The sequence below is a fragment of the Microtus ochrogaster genome, unplaced genomic scaffold (assembly GCF_000317375.1).
Source record: "Microtus ochrogaster isolate Prairie Vole_2 unplaced genomic scaffold, MicOch1.0 UNK10, whole genome shotgun sequence".
NCBI lineage: Eukaryota > Metazoa > Chordata > Mammalia > Rodentia > Cricetidae > Microtus > Microtus ochrogaster.
This window is the reverse complement of record NW_004949108.1, coordinates 4,490,288-4,517,610: the sequence shown is the minus strand read 5'-3', so window position 1 is coordinate 4,517,610 and position 27,323 is coordinate 4,490,288. Positions and strand designations below refer to the sequence as shown.

General features: G+C 47.2%; 1 protein-coding gene across 1 annotated transcript in view; it reads right to left on the bottom strand.

The window, feature by feature from the left end:
- The window catches only part of Greb1 (growth regulating estrogen receptor binding 1), a 128,941-nt gene extending 102,811 nt beyond the window's left edge, over window positions 1–26,130 (bottom strand). Inside the window, exon 1 of the mRNA XM_005366529.3 lies at window positions 25,264–26,130. The gene's annotated coding sequence lies outside the window, so the exon portion shown is untranslated. The remainder of the gene's footprint in view (window positions 1–25,263) is intronic.
- Between the last annotated feature and the right edge of the window lie 1,193 nt (window positions 26,131–27,323).

The window sequence follows — 27,323 nt, the reverse complement described above, 5'->3', positions numbered from 1 at the left end:
AGTCTGAATGAGTCACAAACTCCTAGTGGCTTGGATCAAGCATAATATCAAAGTGCTCTGCCTTTGCTCTCGGAGACGTGTTCTGTCACCTCCTGTCCCCAGAGAAGGGCTAGTGAGTGATCACTCTGGCCCCAGAACATCTGCCTGGTCCTTTCACACAGAATCCCTCCTGGGAGACACAGGAGGAGATGGAGACAAGGCCACCTGGAAGCCACCAGGTCAGTACCCCCTGCCCTCCCTCCATACCCAGGCCCCCACCAAAGACCACATGTCTCACTGGGATTCCAGCTGAGGCGAGGCAGATGGTGCTGCCACCACCTCCAGGGGTGGGAACAGGATCAGGGCAGGAGCCACCTCACTCACAGCGATACCATTGAGGACAGAAAGTAAACTTAAAACCATGATTTCTTCTTGAAGCATCTCAGGTATGGAGCAAACAATGTCTTCAATCATTCCGTTCATTCGCTCTTTCCTATTCACGAGGTTTTCCCCTCACACCTAGACTCTTCATGAGCACTGTCTGTATCGGATTTGATCTGTTACCTTACAATGTCACTCGTACTCTATCCTATTCAAAAAAAACATTCAGTTGAGTGGGTGGGTGGGCGAGTAAGTGAATAGATATTGAAGAGCTGGGTGGATGAATGGGTGTGTGGGTGTGCAGATGGATAGACAGCAAGCGGCTGGGCGGGTGAGTGGCATGTGGGTGAGTGGCTAGATGGATGGATGGATGGACAGTGGGTGGATAGGTAGACAGATGGCTGGATGAGCAGGTGGGAGGGTGGAAGAATGGGCTCAGCAAATGGTCCTCAAGTGTCTATCATGTGCCCAGCCGTGTGAGCCCAGGGGGTGCAGGATGGCACCTGCATTCAACTTCAGAGGCGCTCATAACCTAACAAGGAAAAATGTCACCAATAACTGAATGCATGGAGGAAAAGGGGGCAAAGGACTCGGCACACAGAGAAATTGCACAGGTTGAGTAACAAAGAATGTGCAGGCGTCCTTTGGTCATTGGAGTTGTGTGCTTTCCTGAGCCCTCAGAGACATTCCTTTGGCTATTGCAATCTCCAATTCGCCCCCACTGAAGAGCCTTCTGCAGCCAGTGCCCGTCTTCCTTTTCTTCTCTTCCCCCAACAACAGCCAAGAAGCATCAACATTCACGAACATCACAGTGACAAGCAGCAGCAGCAATACGACATGACACGGTCACGGTGGTCGACAAAGGGACACAGTAATGGGAAGGATGCAGGATTTGGAGTCAGCGTCTCTCAACTGGTAAAATCCAAGTTTAACATGGAAGTCTCTGACTTGGAGAAATGGTTTTCTCTGACCCAGAGTTCTCTGCACAGTGAGTCGTGTGGAGATGCCAATAGAACAGCCCTGTCTAAAGTCTTCAGGGACACCACAAGACCCTGGCTCTGTAAGGAAGTACATTCCAAATCTGGAAGTGATGGCACACACCAAGGCAGACACAAAGCAGATCTCTATGAGTTTTGGGTCAACCTGGCTTACCATAGTGAGTTCCAGGAAAGCCAAGGAGACATCCTGAGACCCTGTCTCCAAATAAACAAAGATGCTATGAGAACCGCATGCGAACAAACAACTACAGTGTCTCCTACACATACCCTTGGCTTCTGCGCTAATCTAAGCCTATATTCCACTCCCTGGGTTTAGGGACATCATTTATTTCCCACTGCCTTCCGGCATATAGATCCAACTCCATCTCATCTGGCCCAGTCTCCCAATCAAAAGGACTCCCCTGCTCTATCCCACTCATCTCGCCACCCATCTTTAAGGTGTGAGCTCCTTAGGAATGAGCTACATTCAGCTCCACGGGTCTGAAGCTCAACTCAGCATTTGAAATTGCTGGCTGGGTGGCTGGGGGTGTAGCTCAGGGGACAGAGTCAGCATAAAACTGGGCATGAGGCTGTACATGGGTAACCCCAGCACCAAAACTACAGAGGCAGAAGGTCAGAAGTTCAAGATCCTTCTGAGCTACATAGCAAGTGCAAGGCCAGTCTGGGATGCGTGATTTCTGAAAGGAAGGGAAAGAGGGAGGGGAAAGGGGGCATGGAGGGAGGGAGCCTGCATGCATCACTGGTTAAATGAAACATAGGTTATATTGAGGTCATCAGTATGATTGACCACCCATATACTGGAGGCTATTCCTACAAATAGGAAGCCAGGATGTCCTCAATCAACATGCAAGATTTGATACACAAAAGATCTACCCTAGGAAAGTACAGCATGAACACTCATCATGAAATAGATATGAATCATTACAAGGAAGCCACTGTTCCTACATTAAAAAAAAAAAAAAAGAGCCAGGAATGAGAACTACCAATGATCTAAAATGACCGGGAAATGGGATGTTCTTGTTCATTGAAATATATGAGAGTCAGAAGAAACCCCCAGCTACACAACAGAGTCCTATCATCAAAGGAGATCTGGGAAGGCTACCTGGAGAACATGGCCTTGAAGGATGACTGACAGAGTCCCTGTGGTCTCAGCAGCCATCAGGGTAAAATGGGTGTCAAAGACAGTGAAGGTAGCTTGGGACAATGAGCCCCAGTTACCAAGAACTTCCCGCAGGCCCCAGCCTCCATCTCCAACTGCAATCTCAGAAGGTGAACAGGGTCCTTCTTTACACCTGAGATCAAGACACATCCCTCCAAGACGATCTGGGGACTCTAACAAGTCCCTAGGAACACTGAAAAAAAGGGAAATGGCAGATAGCTGCCAGGATCAAGCGGGGCCTTGTCTGAAAGCCTGCCCTGGAGGCTTACCCTTACACTGGAACTACAAACAGAAAAACTATTGGCCTTCCAAAACCTTTTTTTTTTTTGGGGGGGGGGGGGATTTTTGAGACAGGGTTTCTCTGTAGCTTTTGGTTCCTGTCCTGGAACTAACTCTTGTAGGCCAGGCTGGCCTCGAACTCACAGAGATCCTCCTGTCTCTGCCTGAGTGCTGGGATTAAAGGCGTGCACCACCACCGCCTGGCCCAAAACCTTTAAATTAAAAAAAAAATCCATCCAGCTCAAAGACAGAGAAACTCTGCTTATCGATTCCCCCAGGCCATGGGTGTGTGGTAGGCAGCTATAGTTTCTGCCTCATGGGGGCCTCCTCCCTTGCTGCCCTGTAGCTGAAAGACCTACTATCTTAGTCTACACATTTTAAATGATAATTCAGTAAAAATGAGTTAAGATGTACAAAACATCATGAGAATTCTCTGAGACCGCTCCCAGCTCCCAGGCGGGTCACAGAGCACCTTCCCGGTGCCAGGCACAACTGAGTCTTGCACAAACCTGACATATGAGACCTGAAGTCTTCCTCTTGTCACTCAAGGTGGCAAAGACTCCTAGGAACTCTACCTTCTCAGCGACTTGAGGATCTATAGGAAGTCAGAGCGACTCCCTGTGCAAGCCCCTCAGCTGTCTCTCTCCCCCACAGTCACCTTCAGATCTCCAGGCTGATTCTTTGTCGTGGAGACGCCCCAGTTTTCAAAGCTGCCCGTGGCTTTTGACCTCCACAGGGCTGTGCTTGGTTGGAGGCAGCCCTCTCGAATTCACCCCTGTGTTCTCTGAGGGAGTTTACCGAAGTCTCCTGATCCCTGGAATGCTCTCCCCCACTCCATTCTCACTGCCTTATTGACTCCTGGGAACCCAAGGCCATGGTTTGTTTGCCCAGTTGTCTTTATTGACTCCTCAGGTTTGAGGGGGGAACCTCAAGGGTTCTGTGTCTCAGCTCTCTGGTTATAAAATGGGGGAGGTTGCACAATGTCAGAAATGCCACGACCTCTAGAAAAAGGCCTTCTGGGAAACGGACAACGTGACCTTCTAATGCCGTTCCATCAAGTCCTGGCTGCCCATAGCTGGCTATTTACTAAGGCAGTGGTTCTCAACCTTCCTTAGGCTACAACCCTTTAATGCAGTTTCTCATGCTGTGGTGACTCCCGACCATAAAATTATTTCGTTGCTACTTCATAGCTGTAGTTTTGCTATTGTTATTAATTGTAATGTAAATACCTGATATGCTGAGTATCTGATATGAGACCCCTGTGAAAGGGTTGTTCAACCCTCAAAGGAGGGGTCACAACTCACAAGTTGAGAACCACTGCACTAGGGAAAGCTGTATTCTCTGCTTGGCAAAAGAGAGCCCCAGAGCCTTACTCCCGTGCTTTTGCCAAAATTTGAGACTTCAGGAGCCCCTGGCCCCTGGTGGGCAAGTTAAACACCAAAAGGCGTCATTACTTTGCAAGACTGAGCACAATGGATATATTAAATCAAAACATTGGTCATGCTACAGACAAACTATTACCAGCCGCAGCCGACACAGACACCAGCCATCGTGCGCAGATTGTTCTAGAAAAGAAACCAGGCACTACTTCTGCCTTGCCTTGCTGGACCTCAGGAAAAGCCCTTTATACTGAATGAGAAAGGGCAGAGCAGGTAGGACGCCTACCTGGGGAAGGGCGTTTCCCCAAGTCTCGTGACCTACTTTCAGACCCTGGAAATTACGCGGTGGGCAGAACAGACTTCTGCTAGTTGAGCTCGGACCTCCACGTGCACACTGTGGCGTGTGAGCCCCCATCCCCAAAAAATAAATAAATGAGGAAGGCATTATAAGCCAGGATGCCGTCAGTTCAGTCTCTGAAATCAGTGACCCGACTATGGCTTCATCCCGTGGGAAAAAAGAAAGAGTTGATTGAATGCTGTAGTATTAGGAATTAAACATCTCCCATACCGGCTGGGCAAGCATTCTACTGATGAGGCTATACCTCAGATCTTTATTTCCTTCTCTGTCTCTTTTTTTTAACTTTTAAATTTTTGAGACAGGAACTCAATTATATGCCCAAGATAAACTTGAATTCACTACGTAGCCCTGGCAGGTCTCAAACTTGTCATCCTCCTGCCTCAGCCTTCTGAGCAGCTGGAATCATCAGCCTGTGACACTAGGCCTGGCTTGGTGGAGAAATTTTTTTTTTTAAGATTTATTTATTATGTGTGTGTACAACATTCCTTCCATGTGTGCCCGCAGGCCAGAAGGGGGCGCCGGGTCTCATTATAGATGGCTGTGAGCCACCATGTGATTGCTGGGAATTGAACTCAGGACCTGTGGAAGAACAGTCAGTGCTCTTAACCACTGAGCCATTTCTCCAGCCCCCTTGGTGGAGAAATTTTAAATGTAAAAATCAGAATGGCAGCCGAGCGGTGATGGCGCACGCCTTTAATCTCAGCACCCAGGAGACAGAGCCAGGTGGATCACAGAGAGTTCAAAGCTAGCCTGGTCTACAAAGCAACCAGCCAGGACTGTTACACAGAGAAACCCTGTTGTAAAAAACCAAAAATAAAATAAAAATAAATCAGAATGGCATATTCAAATCACTGGCCTATCTAAGAATCTCCGAGGTAGGCGGGCTGACACAAAGCATCACGTAATATAAGCCTACCGATCACACATCTCTCTACCTTCCCAATACTGCACCTGAACCTACTCAGGCTTCTATATCTAATTAGTGTTCTCTAATAAACATGGACAAAGGTACACAATAGTTCAGAACCCAGCAATTCCAAGGGAGCAATGACCTGGTGTTTTCAACAAGGAAATGTCAAGGAAAATGTACCACTAATCAAAAGAAGCTTGCATAACATCCTGATAAAGCCAGTGCCTGGAGCTAGGGAGAAGGCTGAGTCAGTAAAGAGTTTGTTAAGAAAGAATAAGGACCTCTTCACCTCAGCAGCACCAAGCCAGGCACATGGGCAGTGCCTGTAATCTCTGCTTGGCAAAGGCATGCCCTGTTTCTGTGCCCAGAACTAGAAAGACGAACAGGAGGATCCTGGGAGCTTGTTGAGCAAAATCTCACAGAGTCGGCAAAGTACAGACTCGATAGAGACCCTGTCCTCAGAGTAAGGTGGGGATGATTGAAGAAAACACCTGCCATCTGCCTCTGGTCACCAGTTGCACGGGCATACATGGCCACACACACCCGCGTGCACATGTGTGCGCACAAACAGGAACACACATACAACAAAAAACAACAAAAAATTAAACAATAATTTAAAAAAAATAGAGCAAGGTGTGGTGGCTCATTCCTTTAATACCAGCCTTCCTTCAAGAGGTACAGGTCTAGAGAGATGGCTCAGTGGTTAACAGCACTGACTGTTCTAGAGGATCTGGGTTCAATTCCCAGCACCCACATGGTAGCTCACAACCGTCTGTAATTCCAGTTCCAGGGAACCTGACACCAATGGGCAAAACACCAATGCATACAAAATAAAAATAAATAATTAACAGAGGCAGGCGGATCTCTGAGTTCGAGACCAGCCTGGACTACAGAGCTAGTTCCAGGACAGACTCCAAAACCACAGAGAAACCCTGTCTCGAAAAACTAACTAATGGGCTGGAGAGATGGCTCAGAGGTTAAGAGCATTGCCTGCTCTTCCAAAGGTCCTGAGTTCATATTCCCAGCAACCACATGGTGGCTCACAACCATCTGCAATGGGGTCTGGTGCCCTCTTCTGGCCTGCAGGCATACACATAAACAGAACATTGTATACATAATAAATAAATAAATAAATTTAAAAAAAAAAAAAGAAAAACTAACTAACTAACTAACTAACTAAATAAATAAATAAATAAATAAATAAGAGGCAGAGGCAGAGGCAGGCAGATCTCTGAGAATGTGAGGTTAGCCGGGTCTACACAGTGAGTTCCAGGCCTGCTAGAACTACAAAGAGAGTTCTCAAACAACAAATTAAGACTAGTGCCTGGACCTAGTTGGGTCCTGATTCCAACAGCTGGGCTAAGTGTGCAGCAAGAACCATCTGTGGGGACAGGTGACTGCTGTAGGCCACAGAAGCTGCCACAGCAGGGCACCTCAGACAACGCGACTCACTTCTCACTGCTAGAAGCTGGAAATCCGCCATCGAAGTCCAATCCGCCAGTGTTGGATGAGAGCTAGGTCTCTGATTTAAAAACAGCCTCTGCTTGCTGGATCGGGGTCTCTTTTTTAAAACTGCCAATCATATTCATGATCTACTCAATCCCTGAAGGCCCCACTCAATACCATCACACTAGCTTCCAACACATAGGTTTTTTTTTCAATTATTTTTCTCACATTTATCTTATTTAGTGTGTGCATGGGGAGAGTGCGGGTATCCCAGCACAAATGCAGACGTCAAAGAACTTCTTACAAGTCTATTGTCTCCTCCCACCATGTAGGTCCTGTGAAGTGAGCCCAAGTCATCAGGCTGGGTAGCAAGTGCCTTTAGCCTCTGAGTCAACTCACTGGCCTTGGATTCTTGGGGGCAGGGTGCATTGTGGGTTTAATACAGTGTCACACAGCCCAGACTGACCTCCTAGGCTCTCCGAAGCTGAGGATGGCCTTGAACATCTAACCTGCCTACCCCTACCTACCCAGTCTGGAATTTCAGGCATTTACCGCTATACCAGGGCTGCAAAGCAATGGGGAAGGTGGAGATCAATGCCTGAGGCCGTCCTCTGACTTCCTACAGGCATGCACACACCTGCATCCCTGCAACACACACACACACACACACACACACACACACACACACAGGGGGGGTGAGCAGGAGAGACAAAGTAATGTTAGACAGTCTAGTTTGGCAAGAAATTGAAATGGTGAAAACAGAAAAAAAAATTGTCTTTGACAAATCTCTATCATTTATGTTGGCTTTAAAAGAATGTTTTGTTTTCCTTCCTTCTAAATTTGAGTTTAGACTATGCTGTCCCGGAAAATGACTGTATGTTCTTGAAAGGGTGGTGAGTGTTCTAGTTCGGGCAGCTGCCATACAGCAGGGAGAAGCAAAGGGAGATGTGGGAGAACATTTTCTAAGGGTGCGGACCAGCGGGAGGTCAGGAGTAGGAGGCAGAGACCACGCTACCCAAGAACCCCGCTGCGTATGTGTGAGTGGAAAGAGCAGGCCCTGGGCAACAGGCCAGTGCCAGACTCGTGTGCCCCAGATGGAGGGGGTGCAGAGGAAAGGCTAAGGCATAAAGTCAAGCCCTTAGTCAGTAAGAAGTTGGGGGCTCTCCTCGAGGAAATGTAAATCCCAACTGCCAATAATCCTTGAGAAGGACTGTCTGGTGCTGGGACTAGCCAAGGGTCAGGCTGGGGACAGGAATTGGAATGCAGGAGGAACTCGGGGGGAGGGGGGGACACTTCTCTGCCTTCTACATTCTGAAGGCTGCTGATCTCCCATACAGATATGAATTCCTAAAGTCTCCAGACCTCTGAAGAGAATCCCATCTATTAAGAGGCTTCTGCTCAGCAGGCTACTGTTCCTTCCTGAGGCCTTTCCAACAGGGTACCGGAAAGCAATACAGCCCAGACTTAGGGAAATCAGGGGAAGAGTTTGGAAAGGCCCAGACTCCCTAGCTACAGCACAGGAGAAAAAGAAAACGGTCTTTTCTGCACCCACTCCAAAGCCACTGTGGCAACAATAGTGACAATTAAGGAACAAGTTTCATAACTACAATACACCTCCAGCACAGAGGGCCACCCAAGACCCCCAAAGAAGCACAGGGACTCTGAGAAGCAAGGTGGGACCCTCAAGCCAGGAGATTCCAATATAAGAATAATACCCATTACACAGAAGTTTACTGTTATACATGTTATACTATTCTGCCTTGGTTTCTTGATACCAACTATAAGGTGTCTTATCAGACCAGAAAGCAGTCACCAAAAAAAAAGTCATTTTTGCAGCTCAGCTAACATTGTTATTGTGTTTCATTACTAGAAAAATATCAAAGTTTATTACAATACCTATCTATAGTGATGTTCGTCTCAACTGTTGGACTGATGAGGTCAAGAATCACCTGGGAGGAAATTCATCTGATAGGGTTAACCGAAGGGAGAAGACCACCCCACTGTGAGCAGCACCATCCCCTAGTAAATTTGCTTTTTTGCTGTGGTAGTAAAACACCATGACCAAAGCAACTTGGTTGCTTAGTTTGGCTTACTGGTCCAGAGAGAGAGAGTCCATAACAGCAGCGAAGGCATGGCAGCAGGTGGCCAGGGCAGAAAGCTAAGAGACCCCATCTCCAACCACAAACATGAAGCAGAGAGAATCAACTGGAGACAGGCTAAGAGCATAAACTCCTAAAGCCATGCTTCCTCCAGCAAGGTTCCATAAATCTGGGCAGTTTCACCAACTGGGTCTTTTCTGCAGGGGGCAGGGGCAGTGTTTCTCATTCAAGCTACCATACCTGGGCTGGGATCCTGGCAGCCCAGGGAGTGGCTCAAATAGAAACATTCGTCACTCTCTGCTTCCTGACTGAGGGCGCAGTGTAATCTGCTGGCTCGGGGTCCTATAGCTGTGACTCTCCAGCCATGATGGACTGTAGCCTTGCCTTTGGAACCTGAGGAAGTCCCACCTTTTCTTGGTTGCTTTTGACAGCTCACTATACAACAGCAAGAGAAGTAATACGCCCATTTAGCCAAACTGCTATATAGGGAAGAATTACAACTCTTTCTAAATTTCTTGGTTAAATGGATGATTGATTATTGTGTTATTTTGTATCAAAATGTGCATAGTCTTCCACTGCATTTAAAGGAACATAAAACACTTTGTTTTTACAACAATGGTGGAGGCTTGCCTGGGTTTCGCCTCCAGCACCAGATGACAAGAGTGCTCATGTGTGTAATATCAGAACTTGAGAAATGGAGGCAGGAGGATAAAGAGTTCAAAATCATCCTCAGCTATATTGTAAGTTCAAGGCCAACCTGAGATACCTGAGACCACTCTCTGTCTCAAGAGGGAAAAAGTCTGAAGACTATGGGCAAATCTTGATGCTGAAAGTTCTGAGGGAACAAAAAACAAAAATTAAAAGAGAGAGAGAGAGAGAGAGAGAGAGAGAGAGAGAGAGAGAGAGAGAGATTCTATGCCCATGGATGTCTGCCATGGTTAATGGTTATGTATCTGTAATTCCAAGAGGAGAAGCATCTTAGTTAGGGTTTCTAAGGTGCAATGGAACGCCAGGGCCAAAAGCAAGCTGGGCAGGAAAAGATTTATTTCAGCTTACACCTTGACATTACTGTTCACCATCAAAGGAAGTTGGGGCAGGAACTCAAGCAGGGCAGGAACCTGAAGGCAGGAGCTGATGCAGAGGCCATGGAGGGGTGCTGCTTACTGGCTTGTTCCCCGTGGCTTGCTCAGCCTGCTTTCTTACAGAATCCAGGACCACCAGTCCAGGGATGGCCCTACCCACAGTGGCAGAATCAGCCTTCTAGCTTTAATTCTGCAATCAACTGGGGTCTTGGTACATGCACCTTTCTCTGAACTCCTACATATTATGAAGATTTTAGAATTTCTTTCTTTCTTTCTTTCTTTCTTTCTTTCTTTCTTTCTTTCTTTCTTTTTTTTTTTTTTGAGACAAAGTCTCAGTATGTAGCCCAGGCTAGCCTTGATCTCATGGTTCTCCTGTCTAAGACTTAAAGGAGAGCAAAGATTTGTTTCAGCTCACAGAGGCTTCACCCATCATTCCTGGGAGAGCACAGAGGTAGAGATCAGTTCACACGGCGCAGAAAGAAACAGAGAATGTCCTATCCCACAGCACACCATCAAGGACCTTCTCCCAGTGACCAAGTCTCTCAACGACCACCCCACCCCATGAGTAGGCCTCCCCAGTGACCAGGCCTCACAATGACCACACCTCCCAATATTTGCAGCATCTTACAAAAGTATCATTGTATTAGGAACCCATCAAGGGGTTAGTCCATGTATCAGGCCAGAGAGTAGTAAGGTGCCAATCACTTCTCAAAAGCTGACAACCAAGTACAAAGCCTTTGAGGAACATCCGTCCAGAAGCCAGACAGCCCAGTGGCACCAGCACAGACTAGAGGCCCTCTGGCTTACAGTTTAAAATACCAACCGGGTCCCTTGCAAGCAATATGCTTTGTCCCTAGGTTCTCTAAACTGCCGTTCCTCAGGAATGGACCAGAGATAAGAGAACTTAGATCACAGACGTTCACCATAATCAGTTGTGTGTTCATTCAATACACTAAGTGTTACAGATAAAATATCAAAAGACAGATGCATAGAAAACACACAGTACTGTATCTGTGGACAATAAGTATGCCTTTGCCATGTGTGTAATTATTGTCTTTACTTAAATAAGTTAATAAATTACAAATACATGAACTAAAGAAGGCACAAAATTATGCTGTTTCTGTAAACTTGAGAAATCTAGGGGGCTGGAGAGATGGCTCGGCAGTTAGGAACATTCGCTGCTCTTCCAGAGGACCTGAGTTCAGTTCTAATCACCTACACTGGGTGGCCTAGAATCATCTGTAACTCCAGCTCCGGGGGACCTGACGCCCTCTACTGGCCTCCTCAGCCACCTGCATACAAGTGCACATACCCATCCACAGATACACACATACACATAATTAAAAATAAATCTTGAAGAAGAGGAGGAGGAATAAGAGGAGAGAGGGGAGGAGAGGAAAGAACAGGAAAGAAGAGAAGAAAAGAGATGGGGAGAGGAGAGAAGGAGAAGAAGTTATTGACACCATCACACCCAGGCTCTAGCAAGAGTCAGTTTGGCTGCATATATGAAAGGAGAACGCCAAGCGCGTGGCTCCTGAAAAAGCACCAAACACAGCAAGAAGCTGGCACTTGTGGTGGTGGCTGGACACATCTCAAAGTCATCGTCCTACAAGGCACACTATAAACTAAAATATCAGAGCATATTCTCTCTTGATAAACTCTTTGTTACTGCCCAGAAACAGGGACAGGCTAAGAGCTTTCACACTCGAGAATCCCCCCAAGGCCGACTGTAGCTGTCTGCCTGTCAGTTCCCCAGCAGCCCTGTTGTGAGTCAAAGGTCTCCTGACATGCGGGGAGAGATGCAAAGCCTGCAGCAAGCGCAGTTAATTATATGCTATCATATAACTGAGTCGAATGTTGCTCCTTGGCCAGTTCCAGGAGGCCATAATCCTCAGGTCAGGTCTGGTGAGTTCCCAGGTGATGTGGCCTAATTCTTGCCTTTGAGGATCCGGGAGAGAAGTAAGGTAAACATAAACGCAGTGCGGTCAGTACACGCAGGCCCATCACTGCCTGACTGAAGACCACAGCCCTGCAGACATCCAAGTCACGTGGTGGCATCTTCTGAGCCACCTTCACCACGTCTATGTCTCCCACTCATATTGACATCACAGTGTGGCAACCATCACTCCTCTTTGTTTCAATTTTCTGTTCTTCTTCAGCTCTCCCCAGAAGGGGGTCACTGCTCTGCACACAAGTCTTAAGACAAAACGTTCCCAGTTCTTGCTCATCAATCGGAACACAGATCACTTTGCCATTGTTTTGTTTTTATGTGTCAGGATCTCCCCATGCAGCCCTGGCTGGCCTGGAAATCACTGTGTAGACCTTGATTGAACTCCACGCCACCCAGGGCATCATTTTACCGAATAAGTAACCGTCTGTTACCTCGATGATACCTTGAACAGTTTCTATAAGGAACACCTGTAATTTTATAATTTTTAACAGTATTTATTTACTATATAATAAAAATATTTGACTATACCAGAAAGGGCAACAATACAACTTCAAATTGTTCAAAGCCAAAATTTCATAATCTAAAGAAATCATGTCGAAGAATATCTGATCTCTGCAGCTAACAAAACATGCATAGTGTGATACTTACAGTAAGGACACAGACAGACGTTCCCCCCAGAGTGACAAGGAGATGGTATCTAAACTGCAGAACAGCCTTTTAACATTGGTGGCACACACCTTTAATCCCAGCACTCTGGGAGGCAGAGGCAGGCAGATCTCTGTGAGTTCTGGGCCAGCCTGGTCTGCACAGTGAGTTCCAGGCTAGCCAGGGCTTCACAGTGAGACTCTTATCTCAAGAAAAGAAAAGAAAAAAAAACAACAACTGCGGCGAACTTCTCGACCAGCGAGAAAGAACAACCACCACACAAGGATTCTTCTCAGGTCATGCTTTAATTGGAGTGCCCTTGGTTGAGGGAGAGCAGAAAGCGAGCCCCCCCCCCAGCACTAAGGCAGCTGCTTATATAGGGAAATGGCACACGGGTCGCCCTGTGATTGGCTGCCACTATCAGCTGACACCAGACTGCATTGGGATAGGCCCAAGGAACCTTATCCACCGTGCATGCGGGAAGCAGGGGACACGCAGCTCCCAAAGGCATAGCCAAACATGGAGTTGTTTATTTCCAACAAGACAGGATGTCGGTGCCATCTTGTAATGGCGATTCTGTCTGGCTCGCTACAAACAACAACAACAACAATGGCAGGGAACAGGACCAGCAAGATGATTCAAAGGGTAAAGGCACTTGCTGCTAATCGTGACTACCTGATGGAGGAGGGTCATCTTTCTATCTGTTGTTTCATTGGTTAAGTAATAAAGAAACTGCTTGGCCTCTGATAGGACAGAAAATTAGGTAGGCAGAGTAGACAGAACAGAATGCTGGGAGAAAGAAGCTGAGTCAGGGAGTCGCCATGATTCTCCCACTCCAGACAGACGCAGGGTAAGATCTTCCCTGGTAAGCCAGCTCGTGGTACTACACAGAATATTAGAAATGGGTTAGATCAATATGTAAGAGCTAGCCAATAAGAGGCTGGAACTAATAGGTCAAGCAGTGTTTAAAAGAATACAGTTTCTGTGTAATTATTTCAGGGCATAAGCTAGCCATGCAGGCGGCCGGGTGCCAGGGATGCAGCCCCGCCACTAATATTTCAACAACTACCTGTGTTCTATCCCTGGGCTTACATGGCAGAAAGACAGACTGTGGCAGACTGTCCTCTGGCCTGCTGTGGTACACACACACACACACACACACACACACACACACACAACTGTAAAGAAAGATTCTTCATGCTGACAGTGCTTATCTCTAGGGGGAAGGAATTCATTTATTGTTTTGTATTCTTTTCTATCTATGAATTTTCTGCCACCAGTACCCATAATCCTTGAATCTGAAGAGAATGCTTCTAAATCTTTTAATCAGATAAGGAAATCCATGCATTTTCCTCTGAACAAAACAGAGAAATGTCATTGATCAATCCCTACTCACAATTAACACTGGCTGTTAGCACGGGGGCGCCCTCACCCTGGCTCCCCATAGGGAGACCCCCTTGTGCAGGCAGGGCAAGGGACAGGGCAGATAACAGTATGTAGACATGCCTTTGATGTCCTCAGCCACCACTGGGACCAGGGGAAACAAAAGCTCATTCTCCCAGCTCTGGCCACAGCCGGACTCCAGGCTCCCCACCTTTTAATACTACTGGGCTCTCTAGAGTGACCTCTGCCCCCACACACAAAAGCCTCATTCAGCGGCATGGCCAGCCATGTTGAAAATTCTTGCCAGATTCAGCCATTGAGAGAATTTTTGTTTCCAAACTAGCTTTGTGTTTCCATCAGTCAGCTGGACTGAGAAAGGAGTTTGGGAGAGAACTGACCCCCCCCAAAAAAAGATAATTTCTTTCAAAATTAGCAATAATTTAGGGCTCATGAGAATTTTTTTAGGCAAGGAAATTTCAGAGACAATTTGTATATAATTTCACTTTTGATTTGACTTCTCTAGTGAACACATCTGTGTATTAGAGCATTTTTAAACATTGCTAGTAATCGTAACAAATGGAAATTCACGTGGGGAGGTCTGACTGGAGCTGATAGATAAAATTGGCCAGCAGTTTAGGCAAGCCAGCCATTGAAGGAGCCCAGGCAGGTCATGCCCACACCAACTACAAGGTTAACTTCACCCTACAGGTCAGGGTGCCCCAGTTCAGCCCAGGGTGCCAGACGCCACCAGCCCAGCCAAGTTGCCTGCCCTGACTCATATCTTCACTTAACTAGAACACAGTCTTAACTCACAGCATCCCAAAGCTGATGAGCTGTGTTTATGGCTATCAGGAAGCCTCCAGTACCTAAACAGACATCTATTCAAGTTGTTCATAAACACTACCAACTTTGTCTTTTTAAATTTCCTTTTTCTTTTTTCTCTTTCTTTCTTTCTTTCTTTCTTTCTTTTTTTTTTTTTTTTTTTGAGACAAGGTCTCAGGTAGTCCAGGCTGGCCCCCAATTCTCTATGTAGCCAAAGATGCCCTTGAGCTGTGGGTCCCCTGCCTCCACCTCCAGAGTGCTGAGATTACAGGTATACATCACACATGGAGTTTATGCTGGGGAGGGAACTCCGTGCTCTACAGATTCAGCTACATCTCCAGCTCAAAAAGCACCAACCCAGACCATCTTCAAAGAAACTGGCTCACGAACAATCCAGCAGAGGACAGGAAGCCTTTCCAATAAATGGTACTGGAACAACTTAGCAAAGAAGTGAACCTGGACCTAAACCCTGACGCCATCTACAACAGCTGACTCCCAGCGGCTCCCAGCACACAACCAGAAAACAATGCTTTAGAGAACAGAATGTCTTCATGACCTAGAGCTAGCCAAAGAGTTTTTTTAATTTGACATCAAAAGCATAATGCCCAGGCACACACAGAAACACACAGATACAGATATACACAGAGAAGCAAACACAAAGAGACATACAGACACACGGACATACATATACAAGTGGACACACAGCTCATACACTAGACTTCATTGAAATTAAAAAGTTCTGCTCAAAAAAAAAAAAAAAAGCCTGCTAAGATGAGGAAACAAACCAGCGATAAGATGTTCACAAAACACAGTCCAACTGCGGCAGAGTGAGGCACGCACAACAGCGCAGGCAGGAAATGGGCCAACGTTGTGGAGAGACACCTTACTAAACAGAAAGAACCAACAGACAGCAGAGAACCTGGGGGAAAACAGTAATTAAGAGAACAAAACAAGAGTGGGCTAGTGCGACAGCTCGGCCTGGCAGCTCAGCGGTGCACAGCGCTTGCGGCTTTTACGCAGGAATGGAGTTTTTCCCCAGCACCTCAAATTCAGCAGCTCCAGGGAATCCAGTGCCCTCTTTTGGCTTCTCCAGCCCATGCATGGCACACACACACATGAATAAAAACAAATCTTCTCGTTTTGTTTTGTCTTTTTTTTTGAAACAGGGTTTCTCTGTGTAGTTCGGGCTGTCCTGGAACTCACTCTGTAGATCACACTGGGCTGGAACTCACAGACATCCACCTGCCTCTGTCTCCTTGGATTAAAGGCATGTACTATCATGACTCAGTGATAAATATTTCAAAAGCACAATAAAATGCCACCACATACCTTACAGGATGGTTAAATAAAAAGTAGTAATAATACCAAATGTTGACAAAGACGCTGAGAAACCAGAACCCTGTGCCCTAGCCATGGGAGGATAAAGGGGCACAGTCACTCAGGAAACCGCTTCACAACGTTTCATAAAAGTAACCATGCAAGCCGGGCAGTGGTGGCGCACGCCTTTAATCCCAGCACTCGGGAGGCAGAGGCAGGCGGATCTCTGGGAGTTCGAGGCCAGCCTGGTCTACAAGAGCTAGTTCCAGGACAGGCTCCAAAAGCTACAGAGAAACCCTGTCTCAAAAAAAAAAAAAAAAAACAAACTAACCATGCATGGGCTGGAAAGATGGTTCAGCAGTTAAGAGCACTGGCTGTTCTCCCAGAGGAACGAGGTTCAAGTCCCAGGGCCCACATGGTGACTCACAACTGTCTGTAACTCCAGTTCCAAAGCATCTGATATTCTCCTCTCACCTCTGCAGGCCCCTGACATCAATGTGGTGCACAGACATACACACATGCAGACCAAACACACGTGCAGACCAAACTCTCACGCACACACACACACACAAAAAAAAAAAGCATGCACCTAACATAAAACCCAGCAATTGTGACCTTAGATATTATCCTACTTGGGTTACTATTGCTATGATAAAATCCATGACCAAAAGCAAGTCGGGGAGGAGAGGGCTTGTTTGGCTTACACTTCCACATTGTATTCCAGCATTGAAGGAAGTTAGGACAGGAACTCAAACAGGTCAGGAACCTGGAGGCAGGAGCTGATGCAGAGGCCATGGAGGGGTGCTGCTAAAAGCTTGCTCCCCATGGCTTGCTCAGCCTCTTTCTTATAGAACACAGGACCACCAGTCCAGGAGCTTTACAGGTTTGCCTACAGGCCATGAGGTAGGTAGTACCTGACGGCCTGAAATTTCTGTGAGAGAGAATCTGAGGTCACCGTGTCCCTTCAGGGTGGAACCATCTTCAGGGGAAATCCTATTGTAGGATCACGCACTGCCAACCCTCCTCACCTAAGATGGACGCTTGGAGGGTCTGTCCTAGACTTACAATCGGTCATCTTGTGACAGTACAGGTTCTGATCTGGGAAGGCCAGTGAGAGGGCGGGGCAGAAAGAAGTGGACAGTGGGGTGGAGAGAGGGACAGAGAGAGGGGCGGGGAGAGGGGTGGAGGAAGGGACGGGGAGAGGGGCGGAGAGAGGGGCGGGGAGAGGGGCGGAGAGAGGGGCGGGGAGAGGGGAGGGGAGAGGGGCGGAGAGAGGGCTCAGGAAGTAAATGCCTGTCCCCAAGCCTGACAGTCTGAGTTCAATCTATCCCCAAAGTGGAAAAAGAACTCCACACCTCCTCCTACCCCCAACAGCTATCCCCAAGAGAAAGCCAAAGGGGATGGCACTCCTGTAGTTCCAGCCCTAGTACTTGGAAGCCAAAACAGCTATCAAGCAGTGTATAGTGGTGGTGGTGGCGGAGGCGGCAGATGCACACGCAGGAACGCGCACACACGAACACCATTAATCCCAGCATGCTGGAGGCAGAAGCAGGTGGATCCATGTGAGGTCAAGACCAACATGGGTTTACAAAGTGCATTACAGAACAGGGAAAGCCACATAGAAAGACCCTATCTAAAAAATAAATTAAAAAACAATGACAGAATTGAAAGCAAATGATATCCTAGCTCAGTTATGTCCATCTAATAAGGGACACCGTGCCATTTCCGGACAGTAAAATCAGTGTTCAAATAAGCAGAAACTTTGAATTTCTGCATCATAACAAGCAGCTCAAGAGAGCTAAGGAGACAGCTCGGAGGGTAAGGTGCTTGCATGCAAGCCCGAAGGACCTGAGTTTAATCTCCGAGCACCCAAGTTAAAACAATCACCACCAACGGATACAGCTGTGTTGGGGGGCAGAGACGGAAGATCCCTGGGGCTCAACCGCCAGCCAGTCTAACCAAATAGCGAGCCCCAAAATAGCAAGCCCCAAAGTTCAACAAGAGACTCTGTCTCAAAAAACAAAGTAGAAAGTGATGAAGGAAGTCACACAGACACACATACACACACAACCATGAGCACACAAAAATATAAGAATATTTAGTAGGAGAAAAGAAACATAAATTACAATTAATTTTATTTTTATCATCTTTATTAGGCCTTTTTAAATTTTTTGAGATAGGATCTCACACTGTAGGCAAGATTGGCCTCAAACTTGCTGCAATCCTCCTGCCTCTGCTTCCAGAGTGTTCAAATGGGCATGTTCCATCAGGCCCAGTGACATGCATTTTCAAATGTCATTTATTCCATGTGTACTCTACGCAATTTATAACCAAGTAGAGAATTAGAGGTTTGGGGTGCCTCTTCAAGATGTCTTGGCAGACAAGTCTATGTGGTCATAATTTCTGGAGGCCCCCACTCCGCCCTAGGCCACCACCTGTCATCAGTCCTGGTGACAGTGGGGAGGCTGCTTCCTGAGGCTTTCAGTAGCTGGGCTCCTGCTGCCTGAGTTTCTGTTTTCCCTCACCCCCGCGGTGTCTGTGCTCAAACTGATCCCTGCCCCCAGAGATAAAGAACTGTTCCCTAGCTACCACCACCCCTCGGGAGAGGCCACTCAGCAGCACTACCCTGGAGGAGTCCAGAGGCAACTGGCAGCACTGTTTTATAGGGCAGTTCCCGTCCACAAAGTGGGACGTGAGCCATTGAGGCTGGACTTGGGGGGGGGGGGAGGCTCCCCTGTAGCAAACCATTTTGCTAATGATGCGATTTTTTTTATTTTTAGGCGCATTGGTGTTTTGCCTGCATGTGTGTCTGTATGAGGGTGTCGAATCCCCTGGAAGAGAAGTTACAGTGGGAGCTGCTATGTGTGGGAGCTGGGAATTGAACCAGGGTCTTCTGGAAGAACAGCCAGTGCTCTTAACCACTGAGTTGTGTGGGAGCTGGGAATTGAACCAGGGTCTTCTGGAAGAACAGCCAGTGCTCTTAACCACTGAGTTGTCTCCACATCCTCGAAAACCATTTTTACTGAACCAAACTTCTACCCTTTTATTCTCTTATATTGACTCCTGCACATCCATTCTTGAAAGCCAGCAGCTACTCCTGCCTTCACGCAACACCCTCCAACTACGCTTCCGTGGAGCCCAACTCAGGGTGGACTCTACCCTCTCGTGAGAGTAAGCATTTGTCTCTCCCAGGCAATTATCTAAAGAATCCCAGTACAGTAGCAGACGCCAACAAAGAGGTGCAAGGCCTGGTTTAGGAAAGGTGGCGGCCCGTTGTTTGGCTATTGGGTCCTTGGTTCCTCTGAGGGCGATAAAAATGCCCGGAAGCAAGCCTGGCGGTGGTGGCACACGCCTTTAATCCCAGCACTCGGGAGGCAGAGGCAGGCGGATCTCTGTGAGGCCAGCCTGGTCTACAAGAGCTAGTTCCAGGACCGGAACCAAAAGCTACGGAGAAATCCTGTCTCGAAAATCAAAAAAAAAAAAAAAAAGCCCGGAACCGGACAGTGGAAAAGCTGCATAACTCTGAATGTATTTTTTAAATGAATTGTGTACAGTAAATGATGGGATGTAAAATATGATAAACTATGGGATGTAAAATATTTTTAAATTTTATTTTAAATATTTTTTTAAAACATATTCACTGTGTAACCTGCAAAGTGGTTCACTGGGTAAAGGTGCTTGCTGCCAAGCCTGTTAACCAGGACCCACGTGGTAGAGGGGGGAACCAACTCCCACAAGTTGCACTCTGACCCCAAAAGCATGCCGTGTCAAGTGTGTGCACACCAACAAAAAACAAATGTAAAATAAGATACTCAGTGCACACAAAAAAGAGCTGAATAATACAGTCCGATGTAGAAAGATCTTGGTACGGGTGGTCTTGGGGTGAGGGGCAACCCTTTTCTCCTTGCAAACGTCTTTATTGAGATACTACTTCTCCTTAACAAGGCATGGAAGCCTGCTCACCTGTAAAATATGAACAGTAACCCCAGCTTTGCCAGGTTGTAAAGCCTATGGTAAGTCCCAAAATAGCTCCTCATACCATTGGTGCTCAAGAAGAGGTGATATATAATCAGTGTAATTCAGCTTTAAGTCAGGAGGCCACGCAGTGAAGACATCGCGAGGAAATGAACTACTCGGGCAGGACAAGCATCTGGTCACTGCTACGCTTCCTCCCAGGGTCTACGACATTGCCACACAAAAAAGCCTGCTTCAAGGGCTGGAGCAATGGCTCGGAAGGGCACCTGCTGCTTTTCATTTCCCAGTGCCTGCATCAGGCAGCTCACCATGACTCCAGGTCCAGAGAATCCAGCATCCCCTTCTCGTTCCCACGGGCTCAAATCCCCCAACACAACACTAAACTGAATGACATTTTTGATTCATACAGAGGTAAACCTTTAATTCCTTTTTAATGGTTCCTGTCAGTGTCCCAGATGTTACAAGAAGAACGAACACCCATTCACTTAGCAGATATTTACTGAGCACCTACTATGGGCCAGCCATTGTAATGGACAGTGGGGTAACCACAGTGACTTGTGCTTCCTCGGTGTTCTCGTGGGTGTCCTAGAGCAGTGGTTCTCAACCTGTCGATCAAGACCCCTTTGGTGAGGTCGAACGACCTTTTCACAGGAGTTGCCTAAGACTACCAGAAATATCAGAGATTTACATTACAATTCATAACAGTAGCAAAATTACAGTTATGAAGTAGCAATGAAACTAACTGTATGGCTGGGGATCACCGCAGCATGAGGAGCTGTCTTACAGGGTCATGGCATTAGAAAGGATGAGGAAACACTGGGTTAGAGGAAGGGGGATGCCAAATTAAAGTCACTGCAAATGGAGGTGTCACCACGGGAGAACTCAGTCTTTTAATGAAATCGCCTGTGTAGACTCCTGTCCAGAAATATTGTATCTCACGATTTCTTTCCCAAATCCTTACAAGTCAAGAACATGTCAGTTCTCAGAGTTCCTGAATGATGAATGTCCCCCCAACCCTTGTCATTCCACGGTCGGTAATGCCCTATGCATTCACCTTATGGGCTTCCAGGCCTGGAAGGGAGGAAAATGCATGCCCCCTGCTCAGGAGAGTCCAGGGATCCAACCTAGGTTCTCATGCATGCAAGGCAAGCACTTTAGTGGTTGAGCTCCCTTCCCAGCCCTGGTCTTACTCCTTTACACTCATAGCTATGTTGGCTATATTCATGGAGTAATGTTGTTTAAACCTGACTGTAATCCGGGACACCTGAAGTCAAAGAGTTTCTGAGTAGGTCTAAGTGGGGATCCAAGAATGTACATTTTGTAATGCTGACCCAGGCACTACAATTTATGAGGCATCAAAGTCAACGAAAAAGTCAAAGCTTACAAACAAAGTTAAAGTCAGAAGGAAGCTTGTAGGTGACCTAGGTCAACTTCCTTAAGGGACAAAGGGGAACAAGCGTCCGGAGAGAAGAACCAGTTCCCTCAAGGTCACAGTGAAGGGTAAAACAGGTTCCCTGACTCCAGGACCTGGGCCATTCTGTTACACAACCCCAGGTCCAATCTACCTCTTTCTGCTCATCAGGGCACACTGATCTAGCTTTGTAATTTCCCATAACGAAGAGTCATGAGAATCAACTGCATCAAGATTTATCCTGGAGCGGGGGAGCAGAGAGAATTTCAGCAGCTGGAAACATGATGGTCTTGAAGAGTTCCTGACTTCTGCTCCCAGCATCCACATCAAGTCGCTCACAACCACCAGTAACTCCAGCTCTGTGGGATACAACGCCCTCTCCTGGCATCTACAGGTAGCTGCACTTACATGCGCAGGCACAAAAGCATACACACTTTTAAATAATATTTAAATCTTATTTTAAAAAAGATTTACACTGAATGTTTCCAAGAGAGCTGGGTTTTCACACACACTGAAATATATCTCTTCCACTCAAAAGAAAACAGAACAAAAACATTATACACACATCTATGTCAAACCATACCCTAGTAAACAAAATTAAGGCACAAATTTCTGTCTCCCAAAAACCTTAATTTGGCATCATAAATACAATGCAAATTGTATCCTAGGGATGGCTAAATGACCTCAAAACTGGCTTTAAAAAAAACTAGGTAATTTCTCCAGAGACCAATAGAGTTTAAGCCAGACTTCATTCATTTCACCCCTTGTCCTAGAAGTCAAATATCTTTTGCCAGCTCTTAAGAGCAGGAAGTTTGAGATACACCATTACCATCAGTCAGGAGTGTTTTCTCACTATAGAAAGAATGTCAAAAGAACACAAGTGTAGGAAATTGCTATAGAAAGGGGTTAGATTAAGGTGGTTCATGCCTTTAATCCCAGCACTAGGGAGGCAGAGACAGGCAGAGTTCAAGGCCAGCCTGGTCTACAGAGTGAGTTTCACGGCAGCTCGGGCTGGTATGCAGAGAAACCCAGTCTCGAAAAACCAAAATATATGGATCAGTTATAATTTGTCTACACAATATGCAATCATTTTCTAAAATAAGATACTTAATACTCATAATCATTATGTAGAGAAACCAGATACAAAATGACAGAAATTGACTATCTTGTAATTCTGACCAACTTCTTGGCATAGGTACATAGGCCTTTAATTCCAGTACTCTGGAGGCAGAGGCAGATGGATCAGTGAAGGTAAGATCACGTCAAGGTCAGCCTGGTCTCCATAGTGGTTCCAAGGCTGTCATAGATACACAATGAGACCCTGTCTCAATTAAAAAAAAAAAAAAAAAAAGACCAACTTTTAGAAACAATCAGAAACTCACTTTTAATGCCAAGAAAATAAAATATGGATCATAATTATAATTTCTGGTTTGCTTTTAATTCTTATGCTTTTTTTCTAATTCCTTTGCTTTTTTTGTTTGTTTTTTTTGAGACAGGGTTTCTCTGTGTAGCCTTGGCTATCCTAGAGCTTGTTCTATAGACCAGGCTAGCCTCAAAGTCAGAAATTCATCTGTCTCTGCCTCCAGAGTGCTGAAATTAAAGGCATGTGCCACCACGCCCAGCTCCCCTGCGTATTCTTAAAGTTGAGGTCACAAATGTGTATTACTTCTGCCATAGCCTTCTCCTGCTATATTTTTTACTATAATTAGCCTCAAAGTACTACAATTTATCACCGTATGTAGAAACTGAACCAAAAGCCAAAATTATCCATTAAGGAATATCTGACTGACAGATTAACTGCCTGGGGTGTTTGGGGCAGGATTAGACATCCACAGACCCTCTAGAAGAGCTGCTCCGATCTCAACTTCATCGCTTCCAGGAAAGCTCTAACGGAATCCTCACCACATCTGGAGCACCAAGCTGGAAGGGGAAAGGTGAGGTGCACCAAAGCAACTCCCTTCTCCTGACGAAGAACCGTTCATAAACAGCCTTGCCTTGCTGTCAACCCCTGGTCCTGCGGCTTCTGATCTTCAAACTTGGGTGTGGGGCAGCGGGCAGGGGACTCGCCCTCTCTGTCACCCTTCCCTTTTGGATTTTCTGACCTGTTGTTAGCTCTACTTGGAGGCTGCCTCAGAACCTCTACATAATTCAAATGCTGAAGCCCAAAACTGGACACAGTTAAAGGAAACTTCTAATGTTAAGTGAATCGGTAGGGCCAGATGGAACCCGAGCAAGGTCAGGGAGACTCCATCAGGGGTTTCCTAAATGGAAACACAATCAATGCACAGAAACCTTAGCTGGTCTAGAAGATTACATCTGGTTAAAATTACTAAACAAGGGGACAGATACAAAGCAATACCTATAAGTCAAAGATTGCCACTGTTGTCCCAGGTTTAAAACATTTTAAGCCACAAACCACGTAAACAAGAAGGGCCAAAATGGGAGGCCAGTTTCAGATCAAAACGACTCCTAACTCAATAAAGAATACGAGTACCAGAATGAGAAGGAACGGAATGCCTTGTGCAAATGTTACAGGAGAACCAAAATGTCACAGATCACATTGCAAACTTTACATGAACCAGACTTAGGAATGGGGTGGTGAGGACCCACAGACACAGCCCCTCGCCCAGAAAGGTGTTTTACATTTAAATCTAGGTGGCTTGCTGGGAGCAAACTTCTGAGCAAACATTCTGAATCAGTGCTGCTTCTGAGAAAGACATCCTGTAAAGTTGCCGAGACTGAGGCAAACGTCCTGTTGAAAACTCCCAGCAATGTAATTCCACCAAGCACTGCAAACCTAGACCTAGGCACAAGACTACGTTCGGAATCCTCTAGTGGAACACTCAGCATTAAAGGCAAAAGTGTCCTTGGTGCGACTAAATGAGCTTTTTTTTTTCAGGTTAAATTTACACATTGATCGTTTTTCAAAGGGCTAATAAAAAAATTTTCAAGCCCCGAGGCAACACTTGACTATATAATGAAAGTTGATTCAAGAAAAACTTCAGTCTATAAAGTAGGCAATTTCTTTTGGCTGCTCCTCAGGAGGAGGGATTCAATGAGCTATGACAGCAAAATGGCCCAGTGTCTTTCTGCTTGGAGGGTCTCCTGGCCTCACCACCACCCTTGATCACTGGCGACCTGGTGGGCGCGCGTGCACAAACACACACACACCACACACACACACACACATACACACACCACACCACACCACACACACCACACAAACACACACACACACCACAACACACACACACACACACACATTCTTGGACTTCAGGCCAGTAGCCTTTGTTTCAAGCTCTCTGCTGGGATCCAGTAACCAAAACTCCTCAACCAATGACCACCACTGCCACCAGCCTTTCACAGGTTCCCATGGCCACTCTGGGGAAAAGTCGCGTTTCTCCCATGTCCCATACTGCAGAAGACGCGGATGCCACCTCGGGGTGCAAACAGGCTCCCTAACACAGAACCACGGAACACACAACCCGGAGCAGCGCTGTCTTTCTTCCTAAAGTTCTTACCTAAGCAGCAGGAGCTTTCACCATGTGCCAAGAGCGCTTTGGCTTTGGCTCTGGCTGGCTGTCTCTCTCACTCAGACACAGACACAGACACAGACACACACACACACACACACACACGGACACCTCCCACAGCCCTTTGCTCGCCCCTCTCCCCGCGGCCACCCTCACCTCGCGCCCTTTGTCCTCGCCGGGGGTCCTCGGAGCCCGCGCTGCCCGAGCCGGAGCTGCGTAAAGCCCGGAGCCGCGGAGTCGCGGAGTCCTCCCGTCCGGGTCTTGCGGGCGGCCGTGCTTGTGGAGCGACCTGAGCTGGGGCAGCCGCTTTACCCAGGTGTGGGCGCAGGAGGGGACTAACCAACCCTGCCGGTGTCGCGCCCGCCCTGTTCCGCCTCAGCTGCACTCACCCGCAGCCTCCTTGGGAATCTCACAGGGTTCGCAAGCTCGGGAGGGGTCCACGCGGAAGTCGGAAGCCTCCAGGGACAGAGGTCAATTGTTGCTTGGCCGCAGTAGCCCGAGGAGGAGGTAGGGTGGGGGGACGCGCTAGGGAGCAAGACCCCCTCCCCCAGACGGCTCCACCCGACGCTGGGCGTGTCCGTGGACCGCAGGACAGCACCCTCGGCAGTTCAAGAGGACAGAGGTAGGGGACTCGCATTCCCGACAGTGGAGGTTAGTGAGCCCCCTGCAGTAAGGAACATACCTAAGACCTACAGATGGAGATTCTGGGACCCTGGACACCGCGGGTGGAACCCGAACTTCCCCAGATGCGAGCGTGGGTCAGAAAGATGAGCGCGGGAAGGAAGGAACAAACCTGATTGCCACGGCAGACCTCTCTGCCGCCGCAGAGGTGGTCACAAGCGGCTCGCAGAGGAGGTGGGGCAAATCAAACAACAGAAGGGACCCAGGACCGTCCTCATCGTCTCCTCTGCCGCCACTATCCCTTTCTGGGAAATTCTGTGTTTTCAGAACTCGCCTAGGACGAACCCAGTGCCTTGTCCCCTCCTGCCATTCAAGAACTCCAGGAGGGGTGATGAGTTAGCTCAATGGGGACAGGAGCTCGCAGCCAAAAACTGAACCCCTCTGTTGGATCCAGGAGCACCCACAAGTTGTCCTCTGACCTCTGCAACACACGTGCACCCACACACACAAGAGAGAGGGGGGGAGGGAGAGAGAGAGAGAGAGAGAGAGAGAGAGAGAGAGAGAGAGAGAGAGAGAGAGAGACTTTTTTTAAAAGTACCAGAGCAGATGGCTTGGGCCAGGGTCCTAGAAAAACAGAGCCAGTCTGGCTAGGAGAGGAAGACAATGGGAGAATAAGGGTCAGTCTCCTGCAAAAGTGGGCAGGCTGAGGGATGCTCCTCCTCTTCGTTTTCACAATGGCATTGGCACCAGCTTTCTTTTCTAATTAGGAAATATATTCCAAGCACAGACCAGACTAGGGACAGTTACTTGAAGAACCCTGTCCTGTGCCTAAGACCCAGCCAAGCCTAACTGGATACAGATGTTTCTGTAATAAAAGTATTTCAAGAAGTTGGGAGTCTAAGTAACCCTGCCTAGGATTCAGCGAGTTCCCCAGCACTGCATGAGCATAAGCCAGGCATGGTGGCCCATGACTGTAAAGCCAGCCCTCCAGGAAATGGAGAACGGAGAATCAGAAGTTCAAAGTCATCACAGGTTACATTGAGTTTGAGGCCAGCCTGGGCTAAGTAAAACTGCAGATCAAGAAAATAAAACAATTTCTTGCCTCTCCACCTAGCCTTTTGTACTGGACCGAAAGGGACTTACATGGCCTTGGTAAGGGAGACAGACTTTATCAGCATAACGCTCTCCGTGTGGAATCCCACCCCTTCATTTGTAACCTAGACTTCTTTGTTCTGCTCTGCTTATGAGAATGTTCGGGAGATTCTCCTGACCTTACAGTCTGTTCATTGGAAGTGCTGAGTAATACTCCCTGTCAGGAGCCTGGGACAACTTTGTTTCCATTCTTCTGTTGATGGACATTTAAGTTGACCTAGCTCGCAAGAGTGCAAACAAGACAGAAGTGAACATTCTTGAATTACAGAGTTACTGTTGCATTAATGGCAACCAACATGTTTACTTTGGGGTTTGGGTTAGAAACTGAAGTTGTTTTTAAAATGAAAAAGGAGGATTGGGATAAAGGAAGGTTGGATAAGGGAGCACGGAAGCACAATTCTTAGATAAGGGAGCCACCTTAGGGTTGGCAAGAGCCTTGAACC